General features: G+C 44.6%; 1 protein-coding gene across 3 annotated transcripts in view; it reads left to right on the top strand.

The window, feature by feature from the left end:
- Positions 1-910: 910 nt before the first annotated feature.
- The window catches only part of LOC132384734 (natural resistance-associated macrophage protein 2-like), a 132879-nt gene continuing 119228 nt past the window's right edge, over positions 911-14561 (top strand). For all 3 annotated transcript variants that reach the window (XM_059956156.1, XM_059956155.1, XM_059956157.1), the window contains exon 1: positions 911-1046. The gene's annotated coding sequence lies outside the window, so the exon portion shown is untranslated. The remainder of the gene's footprint in view (positions 1047-14561) is intronic.

Here is a 14561-nt window from a genome sequence, read left to right as displayed (position 1 = left end):
AGTGGGAAGGTGAGATATCCAAGGATATGAACTGTCCTTCCAGGTGAAGCAGCTATTCATTTGTATTTTTTCCTGCATTTGTGATGTGATCTCCACCACACTGGAGAAACCAAACACAGATCCTGAACTGTTACCTCAAAACTCCTGTTTGTCCAAGATTAACTGAATGTTAAGAGCTCATATCTAAAAATCATTCAACGGTCCTGGGCACACATGTGAAACGAATGTTGGTTGTTTACTAGTGATTAAAAAAATGATGGTGCTGTAATCATAGTTTCAATGGGCAACAATTGGCATTTGTTCTGTTTGACATTCACCAGCACAGTCTGTTGAAATACAAGCACAAAGTACCTGAAAAGTTAATTTTGTTTTTTTCCTCTCTTCACAGATGCTGTTTGACCTGCTAAGTGTTTCTTGATTTTTATTTCATATCTGCAATACTTTTATGTTTGCATGTTGCCAAATTGTATCGTTTCAGCTGGAAAAAATTGCAAAATTGTGTTTTTTGTGAATGGCGGTACTATATTGATCAACAGTAAAATCAGCCTTGGCAACTGAATTTGAATTCAGTTTGTGAAATAACATTTTAATGAATAATAATGAGGGGAGTTCACTGATTATAATAACGCATCCGGTTCAACAGCGTTCCGGAGCGGTCCTCCAAACGCCAGCCCCTCATTTTAGATTGAGGACAGACAATAAACGCTTACTCGTGAATGCAACGCTTTATAAAGGATTAGAAGTGGACGAGGGGATTTGTAATGTAGCATTGACAGTACAGTGGTTGATGGAACACAATTGCAAGCGTACCTCGCACAGTCGACGAGCCGCTGTGGGTGCTGCGGCAGCCGGCAGGGGGGCATTGCGCTCGGAGGCCTGCTGATCCTGATTGGCCGTTTAGTTAGGGTCAGGCGGTCTGGCGGGAGTGGATATAGCCAATGAGCGGCAGAGAGGGCGGGGTGGGCCGAGCCGTGCAGGAGACCTGGATGTCGGAACTTTCCGAGCCTAGTTGAACAGAGGATCCTGAAGTCGGAGCGGCCGGGCAGGTAGGATGTTGTGTGTAGCATGGCTAGGGAGAAACAATGAAATATCGCATTGGCTAAAGGAATATTGGAGATGCGGATGTGTGTGATGGGGCCCTGACAGAGTTGGATGGATTGTAGCTCCCGTGTATGTGGGGTGGGGGTGGGGGGTCTCCCAGGCAGGGAGCTTTGTGCTTCTGTTACCTTTTCCTGATCGCGGTCTCTTGAGTTCGAGGTTCCATAATAATTTTTACCAGTAAGGGACATGTTCAATCAGATTTGCCTGGAATGAGCTTTCACGGTGCCAGTCACGTTTACTGTTCGTTTAAGCCAACGTAATGATAAACTTTGTGTGTGGCACATTGCTCCTTAGTGGCAAATAGTAGATGCAAAGTCTAATCAATGGACCCCATTGTTTGACCTTGTGTGGGATTCAAAATGTCAAAACAACAACGCAGTACCTTGCACGTAGTTATCAAAAAGAAATTTAAACCCAGCCACAGATGATAAAACTGATGACTGAGAGAATGAAATAATGCAGCTTTTAAAGATCGTATGAGAAGCTGATGAAAGTATTTCCTGAGCTTTGGTCCCTGACAGCTCAAGGCTTGGATGGAACAATTTGGGGATGATTTAAGGGACCAATTGTGTTACATTGAAATACCTGTGTCTGCACAGGACGTCACAATGTTTGCCACTGACGTATTCAATGTTCGCTGTACCATCTCTAAACTCGTATCAATTGCAGTCTTGAATATGCTGAAACTTTGATTTTGCTGTCCTTCTCAGTTAGAGAAGTCGAATGCAGTACAGAGAAAAGCTGTAAATGTCTTATTCCGAGATTATACTCTGCTGATTCTGTATTTTCACCTGAAGAAACCTTCTCTTGGCATTAGTCTCTCTGAGGCTTGCACTTTCAATTTGCCACCTCATTCTTGGAAAATAATATCAAACTATCTTATTGAATCTTCCTTTAAGGAGCAATCTCTCAGCCCAGGAATTAGAACAGAGTGTTCAGAATGTACTTGCGTGTTTACCTTTTAGCATAATGAGATCAGTATTTGTCACTTGTATTCTGTGTCCGTGCTTGTCCTGTATTCCATCTTTTTGACTACTGGTTTTACCCATGAGCTTTTGCAGACTCCCCACAGTTTGCTTTTCCACCTACCTTTGGATCATCAGTAAACATTAATGCGTCATGCTGCACTGCAACTACACAAGGATTTGGAACTGCTGAGCAGAATTATTGGAGTATTTCATTGCTTCCTAACCCCCCCCTCTATTTTACTAATGTGAGACCAGACACCGATTAGGGGATTGCTTTGCCAAGCGTCTTTGTTCTGTCCACCATAACAAATGGGATCTCCCAGTGACCAACCAATTTAATACCGCTTCCCATTCTTACACTGACATTTCTAAACGGCCTCTTTTACCACCAAACTGAGGCTAGTCATAGATTAGAGTTACAGCACCTCATATTCCATCTTGGTAGTCTCCAACCTTCTGGTAACCATTCGCTCCTGTTTTCCCTCATCTCTCTGGCCCCTTGACCCCTTTTTTCCCCTCTTCCTCACCCTCATGACCTGCTCATCACCCACACCTTTCTCTATTCTGTTCCTCACTCCTTCATTTTACTCCATGGCCCACTGTCCTGTCCTATCAGATTGCATCTTATTTAGCCTCTTGCCTCTTCCACCTATCACCTCCCAGCTTCTCACACCATTCTTGCTTCTCCCCCTGCCTCATCTAACCTACCTTTCCCCTTCACCTGGATTTCTGGATTGATTAATTAATCACCAGCTACTGCTCCTCCCCCTCTTTTTTTTATTCTGGCTTCTGTCCTCTTTCTTTCCTGATGAAGGGTCTTGGACCAAAAAACTGACCATTCATGTCACTCCATAAATGTTGCCTGACCTGCTGAGCTCCTCCAACATTTTGTGAGTCTAGCGCAGAATCTCTTGTGTTCACAGTTTCTCCAACTACCCTGTGCAAGTGAGCAGATATATTTGCATTACACTTTGTATAAAGAGTGACTTTGGCCAATGGAGAGTTTTCCTTTTTTGATCAATTTTACCAAAGCTGCTTGATGTCTCACTCTGTCAAATGCAACCTTGATGTCTGGTGAGAGTGACTGGAATTCGCCTTTGAGTTCAGTTCTGTCCATGTTGGAACCAAGGCTATACTGATGTCTGAAGCTGAGTGATCTTGGCATAAATAAAGCTGATCATTAGCAAGCCAGTTATAGGTGAGAAAATGCAACTTAATAGATCTATCAACGACAACTTGCATTGCTTTGATTGAGCACAAATGGTCAGGCTGGATTTTCTTTATTGTGCTGTACCTAATAAAATGGCCATGGAGTGTATGTCCGTGGTCTTCTGCTGCTGTAGCCCTTCCAATTCAAGGTTCAACATGTGTGTTCAGAGGTCTGTTCTGCATAGCACTGTTGTATTGTGTGATTGAGTTACTGTCAGCTGGAACCATTCTGACCTCTCTAACAAGGTGTTATCACCCGCAGAACTGAATTTTTTTTTGTTTTTCGCATCATTCTCTGTAAACTCTACAGACCGTTGTGCATGAAAATCCCAGGTCCAGCAGTTTCTGAGATACTCAACCACCCTGTCTGTCATAAATACTCATTCCACAGTCAAAAGTCACCTTGATTACATTTCTTCCCCATTCTGATGTTTGGTCTGAACAACTGAACCTTTCGACCATGTCTGGATGTTTTTATGCATCGAGTTGCTGCCTCGTGGCTGGCTGATTAGATATTTGCATTAATGAGCAGGTGTACAGATGCACCTAATAAAATGGCCACTGGGTCCAGTGGGTGGTAGCAAGCTGCAGATGTAGTCCTTGACCAGCCTCTCAAAGCATTTGCTCATTATTGAGGTGAGTGTGATAGGATGCCAGTCGTTCAGGCGTGTTACCTTGGTCTTTTTCGGTACAGGGACAATGGTGGATAATTTGAAGCAGGAGGGCACTCGACACTGGGAGAGGAGAAGATTAAAAATATCAGTAAACACACCTGCCAGTTGTGCTGCACACATCCTGAGTACTTGCCCTGGGATGCCATCCGGTCATTGGAAAGATCTGTGTACCTCAGTCTCTGAGTTGACCAGAGGCCTCAGAGGCTTTGGAGGAAGTGCAAAGGAGGTTCACCAGGTTGATTCCAGAGATGAGAATGAGGAGAGGTTGTTGCCTGGGACTGTACTGGCTGGAATTCAGAAGAATGAGAGGAGATCTTAGAGAAACATAAAATTATGAAAGGGATAGATAAGATAGAGGCAGGAAAGTTGTTTCCACTAGTAGGTGAGACCAGAACTAGGGGACATAGCTTCAAGATTCGGGGGTGGAGTTGAGGAGGAACTGCTTTTCCCAGAGAGTGGAGAATCTGTGGAATTCTCTGCCCAATGAAGCAGTAAATATACTTAAGACAAGGTTGGATAGATTTTTGCATAGTAGGGGAATTGAGGGTTATGGGGAAAGGGCAGTTGGGTAGAGATGAGTCCATAGCCAGATCTATTGAATGGCGGAGCAGGCTCAAGGGGCCAGATGGCCTACTCCTGCTCCTATTTCTTATGTTCTTGTGTTCTTAAGCCTAAAATAATAAACCAAAGAATGAAATCTCATCAAATGAGTTTAACTTCAGAGGCAACAAAAAGTAGGAAATTAAAAACTGAATTAACATGAAGGTGAAGATGTCAGACTGTTGTAAAACCCCATCATGTCCATTTTAGGAAGGAAGGTAGATCTGAGCTGCCTTGACATTATGTGACACTCGTGTACCTTGTCAACGTAGCTGTGCCTTAGCTGCACCTTGAAGTTGCATGAGGACTCACTCAGCTAAGTGGGAATTTCTAGAATTGGGCACAAATCAGCCTTGCCAGCTGTTAATGAAGATAAATTTCAATTCCTACTTGTTGCTTGGTGCGTCAGGTTTACTTTTAACACCTAGCTGCACAGGGAGCAACATCAGGGCATATTCCAAGTTTGCATCGTTGAACCTTTACCCAGGTAGTCATGTCTTCAGGCTCGTATTTGTATTTTGTCCACAGTATTTATTGTACTCTGGACAGAGCTTTCATTGTACTGAAAGGTTGGGCAGCAGCAGTTTCATGTGCCAGCTGCTTTCCTGCAGTGCAAGAATAGCTTGGCACAGTTCCTCAAGGAGAGCAAATTTGTGCAATGAATTGTATTTGGCTCATGGTTGTGTCAGTGCTCATGTGTTCTGGCCAGTCACTAATTAGCCCTCCATCACAGTTCAACCGGTTAGCTCTTGTAACTTACTCACAGGTGTATCTAAATTTGTTTCCTCTATTTAAGCTTCACAAGCCATTTAAACTGTGCTGTTTTCTTCTTGCTCCAGGATGTTGAGCGACTGGGAACAGGATTTAAGTGTTATTAAGTTAGGTGGATTAAACCACAGGATGCCTCAGCACTTTACTCTTTAGCCGAGGACTTTCACCACTGCTTTCACAGCCCTTTTCAATGTGAAGCTCTCAGGGCATCTTTTATTTATTGACGTACAGCGTGGAATATACTCTTCCAGCGCTTAGAGCCACACTGACCAACAATCCCCCAATTTAATCCTATCCTGATCACAGGACAAATTACAATGACTAATTAGCCAATGCCTTTGGACTGTGGGACGAAACTGGAGCACCCGGAGGGAAACACTCATGATCAAGGGGGGAGCATACAGACTCCTTATAGGCAGTGGTCAAAACTGAACCTAGGTCACCTGTGCCATAAAGCGTTGTGCTGACCTCTATGCACCGTATAAGTCAGCGATAATAAACCTAATTCTGACTCTGAGTTACACTATCAAGTCAGAGCATCAGCGCCAATGATCAGGTTCAATGCCCACCGCTGTCTGTAAGGAGTTTGTATGTTCTCCCCGTGACTGCGTGGGTTTCTCCCAGATGCTTTGGTTGCATCCCACATTCCAAAGACACATGGGTTAGGATTAGTAAATTGTGGGCATGCTATGTCAGTGCTGTCTTCGGACTGTGTTGGTTGTTGAAACAAAGCAATATTTCATTTTGTTTTGATGTATATGTGATAAATAAAGCAAATTTTAATCTCCCAGGCACAAAATGGCTGCATCTTTATAATTGAAAATCTCAATTTTAATGTTGACCCAAATATAGATCTGTTTAACTTTACTTCTTTGAGGCGAGCAATTCATGAACAAAAGGTGAGTGTTGTAGCATTGCATCACACACAGATCAGAGGCTAGGGGTGTGGGTGTTGACTCAGTTTTACACCCTTATCAGGCATTGCAAGATACTAGAACAGTGCACAGAAATTAGAGAACACTTAAGAGATTCTCAGAGATTCAGACATCTTATCTCCTTGTACACAGCTAGCAGCGTTGCACCTCACAGATGTATTGTTGGGAGAGATTAGTAATCTTTGTAAATTTGTGTGTCAGCATTGGCAAAGTGAGTTGCTCTTTCATTTCAGAGCTGGAAATTACTTTTCCGATTCCGTTCTAGGACTTGAGTGTAAAATAAACTTCTTGAGCCTTATAGAGCCTTGCTGTAGGAAAATATACCAAGGCACTTGACGCCTTATCGAAGAGGAATTTGCAATGTGTTACTATAATGTCCCCTGTCCCCCACACACATCCACCATCCCCTCACCCTGTTTCCCCCATCACTTATAAGATTGTACCTCTTCCCCTCTTCCTCCTCTCCCCCCCCCCCCCACCTTCTTATTCTGGCTTCTGCCCCCTGCACGATTCCTTTCCAGTCCTGATGAAGATTCTCATCCAAAAATGTTGACTGTTTATTCCCCCCCCCCATATATGGCACCTAACTTGGTATCACCCTGATGGCGCCGGTGAACCATAGTGATGTTCTTCAGGCTACGTAAAATTTACATCAAACTTTGAACCATGGAGAGTTCCTCCAGCATTTCGTGTGGATTTCCTGCATCTGCAGAATCTCTTGTGAAAACGAACGATGCAGTTCCTGGCTCTGGCTGCAGGCACACCTCAAGTCCCTGTTTCACACAGCACATCTTGCACTCAGGGTCCCCAGCTCGCGCTCCAGAGCAGCGAATCAGCTGAGGAGCCGTTGCTCTCAAAGGTTGCTAATATTGTAGACTATATTGTGTAGACGGAGAAATGACATTTTGTTGAGAAATTAAATTGTGTATGGCTGTAGAGCATATTACTGTTTTTTTAAATTATTACTGGTAATCTAGATAAAGTAGTGATTCACTTGTTATTCATGCAATCTAGTTTACTGCAATCAATCCTCACAATGTGGTCTCCTCCACACTGGGGAAACTCAAATGCAGGTTAGTTGACTGATTTGTAGAACACCTCTATTTGGTCCACTCAGATGACCTTGAGCTTCCAGTTGCCTGTCACTTTAATCCTCAGTAGGATTCCCACTCTGACCTCTCTGCCTTCAGCCTACTATATGGCTCAATGATGCCCAACATTAGCTTGAGGAAGAGTGCCTCATTTTTTCCTTGGCTTGAAGCCTTCAAAGCTTTTTATAAGTTTAGTAATTTCAGGAAGCCAGTTTTGATTATAGTTATTTCTGCACTCCCTGTTTCAATTTGTTTTTCTTATCTTTGTCTCCAACTTCCAGCTATTAAAGTATTGTTACTTAGACAACTTTCATCTGCACCTTATCACAGGTGCGTCCTGTTCTCTCTCCCCTCCTCACAACTTAACACTGCTGTCTTCTCATTGTGCCTGTTCTGTTCAACCTGAAACATTAACTCAGTTTCACTCTGTTCGTGTCCTCCTCCTGCACCTGCTGTGTTTTGCTTCAAACTTATTGCCTTGGGCATTGGGAAGTGGAGCAACGTGAATTTGGCTGCTGGTAATGAACTTTGTCCCAGTTGTACTATGCTGCTGCTGAGTGTTTATACTATTTTGTTCTTCAATATTTTGTTGATAAGCATTCCATATGCAGTTACTTTGTTAAGCTTTCCAACTCTTTTAATTGTCTGCAGCTCATTTTCTCTCTACCCTATGCTTTGCAGGTGCTGACAAAACCAAGGAATCAGATGATCTTGTGATAGTCACACAACATGGAAGTAGGCCCTTCTGTCCAACTCATCCATGCCAACTGAGATTCCCATCTAAACTGGTCCTACTTGCCTACGTTTGGCCCATATCCCTCTAAATCTTCCCTATCCATGTACCTGTCCAAGTGCCTTTTAAATGTTATTAATGTATCTGCTTCACCCACTTCCTCGAGTAGCTTGTTTCACATACAGACAAATATCCGTGTGAAAAAATTGATCCTCAGGTTTCCAATACATCTCTCTAATCTCACCTTAATGTTTACCCTCTAGTTCTTGATTCTCAAATCCTGGTTAAAAGACTTGAGTGCATTTGCTGTATCTATGCAACTCATGATTTTATAAACCTTTATAGTATCACCCTCATTTTCTTGTGCTCCAAGGAATAATGTCCGAACCTGATCAGCCTCTCCATAACTCAGTCCCTGAAGTCCCAGCAACATCCTTGTAAATTCCCTCTGCACCCTTTCTAGCTTAATGGTATCTTTCCAATAGCAGGGTGACAAAAACTAAACATAATATTCCAAATGCAACAGCCCAACTATTTTACTCAATGTGGGCCAGCATGTCAAATGCCTCCTTCATCATCCTGTTTACTTATGACACCACTTTCAGAGAACAGTGGATTTGTACTCTGAGGTCCTCCTGTTCTACATACAACATTCCCCAGGACCCCACTGTCACTATGAAAGCCCTATCCTCATTTGTGTTCCCGAAATGCAACACCTCACACTTGCCCAACTCCAATTGCCATTCCTTGGACTACTTCCCCAGCTGATCAAGATCCTTCTATATGTTCTGATGAATATCTTTGCTGTCTACAGGACCACACACAAATTGCTCGAGAGGAACTGAGCAGGTCAGGTAGTATCTATGGAGGGGATTAAGCAGTTGATGATTTGGGCCAAGACCCTTCATCAGGACATATGGAATCTTGTCAAAGGCCTTGTAGACAGCATTTACTGCTCTATTTTCAGTCCCTTTGGTCACCTGCTCAAAATAACTCAAGTCAAATTCATGGGAAATGGTCTCCCATGCATAAAGATAGACAGATAGACATACTTTATTGATCCTGAGGGAATTGGGTTTCGTTACAGCTGCACCAACCAAGAATAGTGTAGAAATATAGCAATATAAAACCATAACTAATTAAATAATAATAAGTTAATCATGCCAAATGGAAATAAGTCCAGGACCAACCTATTGGCACAGGGTGTCTGACACTCCGAGGGAGGAGTTGTAAAGTTTGATGGCCACAGGTAGGAATGACTTCCTATGACACTCAGTGTTGCATCTCGGTGGAATGAGTCTCTGGCTGAATGTACTCCTGTGCCTAACCAGTACATTATGGAGGGGATGGGAGTCATTGTCCAAGGTGGCATGCAACTTAGACAGCATCCTCTTTTCAGACACCACCGTCAGAGAGTCCACCCCAATAACATCACGGGCCTTACAAATGAGTTTGTTGATTCTGTTGGTGTCTGCTACCCTCAGCCTGCTGCCCCAGCACACAACAGCAAACATGATAGCACTGGCCACCACAGCCTCGTAGAACATCCTCAGCATCGTCCAGCAGATGTTAAAGGACCTCGGTCTCCTCAGGAAATAGAGACGGCTCTGACCCTTCTTGTAGACAGCCTCGGTGTTCTTTGACCAGTCCAGTTTATTGTCCATTCGTATCCCCAGGTATTTATACAATAGACAATAGGTGCAGAAGTAGACCATTCGGCCCCTCGAGTCTGCACCGCCATTCTGAGATCATGGCTGATCATTCACTATCAATACCCAGTCCCTGCCTTGTCCCCATATCCCTTGATTCCCCTATCCATCAGATATCTATCCAGCTCCTTCTTGAAAGCATCCAGAGAATTGGCCTCCACCGTTTTCCGAGGCAGTGCATTCCACACCTCCACAACTCTCTGGGAGAAGAAGCTCTTCCTCAACTCTGTTTTAAATAACTGACCTCTTATTCTCAATCCATGGTCTCTGGTACTGGACTCTCCCAACATCTGGAACATATTTCCTGCCTCAATCCTATCAAATCCTTTAATTATCTTAAACGTTTCAATCAGATCCCCTCTCAATCTCCTCAATTCCAGCGTGTACAAGCCCAATCTCTCCAATCTCTCTGCGTAAGACAGCCCTGCCATCCCAGGAATCAACCTAGTGAATCTACGCTGCACTTCCTCAATTGCCAGAATGTCCTTCCTTAAACCTGGAGACCAAAACTGTACACAATATTCCAGGTGTGGTCTCACCAGGGCCCTGTACAAATGCAAAAGAACATCCTTGCTCTTGTATTCAATTCCCCTTGTAACAAAGGCCAACATTCCATTTGCCCTCTTCACTGCCTGTTGCACTTGCTCATTCACCTTCATTGACTGGTGAACTAGGACTCCTAGGTCTCTTTGCATTTCTCCCTTACCTAACTCGACACCGTTCAGACAATACTCTGCCCTCTTGTTCCTGCTTCCAAAGTGGATAACTTCACATTTATTCACATTGAATGACATCTGCCAAGTATCTGCCCACTCACCCAGCCTATCCAAGTCTCCCTGTATTCTCCTAACGTCCTCTTCGCATGTCACACTGCCACCCAGTTTAGTATCGTCAGCAAACTTGCTGATATAGTTTTCAATGCCCTCATCTAAATCATTGACATAAATCGTAAAGAGCTGTGGTCCCAATACAGAGCCCTGTGGTACCCCACTAGTCACCTCCAGCCAGTCTGAGAAACACCCATTCACTGCTACCCTTTGCTTTCTATCTGCCAACCAGTTTTCTATCCATGTTGAAACCCTGCCCCCAATGCCATGAGCTCTGATTTTACTCACCAATCTCCTATGTGGCACCTTATCGAATGCCTTCTGAAAATCTAGGTACACAACATCTACTGGCTTACCCTCATCTAACATCCTTGTTACACCCTCAAAAAACTCCAACAGATTAGTCAAGCATGATTTGCCCTTGGTAAATCCATGCTGGCTCGGCCTAATCCTATTTCTGCCATCTAGATGTGCCACTATTTCGTCCTTAATAATGGACTCAAGCATCTTCCCCACGACTGACGTTAGGCTAACAGGGCGATAGTTCTCTGTTTTCTCCTTCCCTCCCTTCTTGAAAAGTGGGACAACATTAGCCACTCTCCAATCTTCAGGAACTGATCCTGAATCTAAGGAACATTGGAAAATGATTACCAATGCATCCGCAATTTCCTGAGCCACCTCTTTTAGAACCCTTGGATGCAGACCATCTGGACCCGGGGATTTATTAGCCTTCAGTCCTACCAGTCTACTCATCACAGTTTCTTTCCTAATGTCAATCTGTCTCAATTCCTCTGATATCTTATGACCCTGGCCCATCCATACATCTGGGAGATTGCTTGTGTCCTCCCTGGTGAAGACAGATCTAAAGTATGCATTAAATTCTGTTGCCATTTCCCTGTTTCCCATAACAATTTCTCCCAATTCATTCTTCAAGGGGCCAACATTGTTCTTAACTACTTTCTCTTCACATAGCTAAAAAAGCTTTTGCTATCCCCTTTTATATTCCTGGCTAGACTGAGCTCATACCTGATTTTTTCTCTCCGTATTGCTTTTTTAGTTAAGATCTGCTGTTCCTTAAAACTTTCCCAATCATCTGTATTCCCACTCATCTTAGCCCTGTCATACTTCTTTTTCTTTAATGCTATACAATCTCTGACTTCCTTTGTCAACCACTGTGGCCACTTCCCCCTCTTTGAATCCTTTCTTCTCATTGGAATGAACTGGATTTGCATCTTTTGTATTATGCCCAAGAATATCTGCCACTGCTGATCCACTGTCTTTCCTGCCAGGGCATCCGCCCATTTAACTTTGGCCAGCTCATCCCTCATGGCTCCGTAGTCTCCTTTATTTAATTGCAACACTGACACCTCTGATCTGCCCCTATCCCTCTCAAATTGTAGATAAAAACTTATCATGTTATGATCACTACTTCCTAATGGCTCCTTTACTTCAAGATCACTTATCAATTCCTGTTCATTACACATCACCAAGTCCAAAATAGCCTCGTTCCTGGTTGGCTCAAGCACAAGCTGTTCCAAAAATACATCCCTTAGACACTCCACAAACTCCCTATCCTGGGGTCCAGCACCTACCTGATTCTCCCAGTCCACCTGCATGTTGAAATCTCCCATAACGACTGCATTACCTTTAGCACATGCCAATGTTAACTCCCTAATCAACTTGTACCCAATATCCACGCTACTGTTTGGGGGCCTGTACACAACACCCATTAGGGTCTTTTTACCCTTACTGTTCCTCAGCTCAATCCACACAGACTCTAATTCCCCTGTTCCCAAGTCACCTCTTGCTAAGGACTGAATCTCATTCCTCACCAACAGGGCCACCCCACCCCCTCTTCCCATATTTCTGTCTCTACGATAGCACGTATACCCTGGTACACTCAATTCCCAGGCCTGATCCCCTTGCAGCCATGTCTCCGTTATCCCAACAATATCGTAGTTCCCCATTTTCATCTGAGCTTCAAGCTCATCTGTCTTATTTCTGACACTACGCGCATTCAAGTATAGAATTCTTAGCCCATTCCTCCTCTCTTTGCTTAAAACACTGTCTACTGTACCTAACCCAGCTCCTTGAACTTCCATCGGGCAAATTGCACCCTGAATTTTGATGACCTTCTCAAGATCACCCAAACCTTGTACACATTTAACCCCATGCTCCTTCTGACCAACCCTCTGGATCTGGATCCCTGCCCCCTGCACATCTAGTTTAAACCCCCCCCCCCCCCCCCCCCCGAGCAGCACTGGCAAATACTCCTGCAAGAATGTTAGTACCCCTCCAGTTCAGATGTAGACCATCCCTTCGAAACAGATCCCAATGTCCCTGGAACAAAGACCAATTATCCAAAAACCTGAACCCTTCCTTCCTGCACCATGCTCTCAGCCTCGTATTAATGTGCATAATCATTCTATTCTTCGCCTCACTCGCACGTGGCACAGGTAGCAATCCCGAGATTATCACCCTGGAGGTCCTGCCTTTCAGCTTCACTCCTAACTCCCTGAACTCTCTAAGCAGGACTCACCTTACCTACATCATTGGTCCCTACATGGACCACTACATCTGGGTTCATGCCCTCACTCTCAAGAATAGCCTGCACCCGATCTGAGATGTCCCGGACCCTGGCACCAGGGAGGGCAACATACTATCCGAGACTCCCGATCTGCCCCACAAAATCTCCTATCTGCCCCCCTAACTATAGAGTCCCCTAAAACTATCGCTCTCTTCTCTTCCCTCCTCCCCTTTCTAGTTGAGGGTTCAACCTCTGTGCCAGAGGCAGGACCACTACAACTCATTCCTGGTAGGTCATCCCCATCAACAGTATCCAGTACGGTATACTTATTGATAATGGGAATGGCCGCAGGGGTGCTCTGCTCTCTCTGCCTGCTCCCCCTGCCTCTCTGGACCGTCACCCATCTGCCTACGTCTTGGATTTTTGGTGTGACTACCTCCTGATAACTCCTATCTATCTCTGCCTCCACCTCCCGAATGATCCGTAGTTCATCCAGCTCCTGCTCCAATTCCCTAACTTGGTCTGATAGGAGCTGCAGCTGGACGCACCTTTTGCAGGTGTGGTCATCAGGGACAACTCTGTTGACCCTGACCTCCCACATACTGCATACGGAGCACACCACTGCTCTGACTGTCTCCCCCATACCTGAACTGGATTAATAGAATAAGTCTAAAAAGCACCTAGCGACCTTACCTTCTTCCCCTCAGCGAGCAATCACACAAGCTTACCGAAGTCCCCTTACGCCGAAGCCCACTTAGCCAAAGCCCAGGACTCTGCTTCCACGGACTCCGCTGCCCGCTCTGACAAGAAGTCCTGCCTTTTAAAGTGCGCGCTCGACGCTGACGTCACTCGCGCCTGCGCAGTTCCCCCTCCTCCACAGGTATTGACCAGGTAGGCTTAAATCCTATCTACACGGTCGAATTCTCTGAGCTCTCAGCTGAATCACAAGCTGTAACTTGCTCCCGATTCAAATGACCACTCTGAAAAGAAGTCCTGCCTTTTAAAGTGCGCGCTCGACGCGTATTTGTAATCCTCCACCATGTCCACACTGACCCCTTGGATGGAAACGGGTCACCGGTGCCTTATCCCTCCTCAGGTCCACCACCAGCTCCTTAGTCTTTTCCACATTAAGCTGCAGATGATTCTGCTCGCACCATGTGACAAAGTTTCCCACTGTAGCCCTGTACTCAGCCTCATCTCCCTTGCTGATGCATCCAACTATGGCAGAAGAAAACTTCTGAAGATGGCAAGACTGTGTGTTGTAGCTGAAGTCCGAGGTGCAGATGGTGAAAGGCATGCCAATTATCCTAACAACACCTGTCTTTTCCAAATGCATGTACATCTTGTACTTCAGAATCCTTGCTAATAACTTATCTACCACAGATGTTCCCCTTACTGGTCTATAGTTCCCAGGCT

This window comes from Hypanus sabinus, chromosome X1 (assembly GCF_030144855.1).
Source record: "Hypanus sabinus isolate sHypSab1 chromosome X1, sHypSab1.hap1, whole genome shotgun sequence".
NCBI lineage: Eukaryota > Metazoa > Chordata > Chondrichthyes > Myliobatiformes > Dasyatidae > Hypanus > Hypanus sabinus.
Note: the sequence above shows the minus strand (reverse complement) of the source record. Positions and strands in the feature narration are given on the sequence as shown.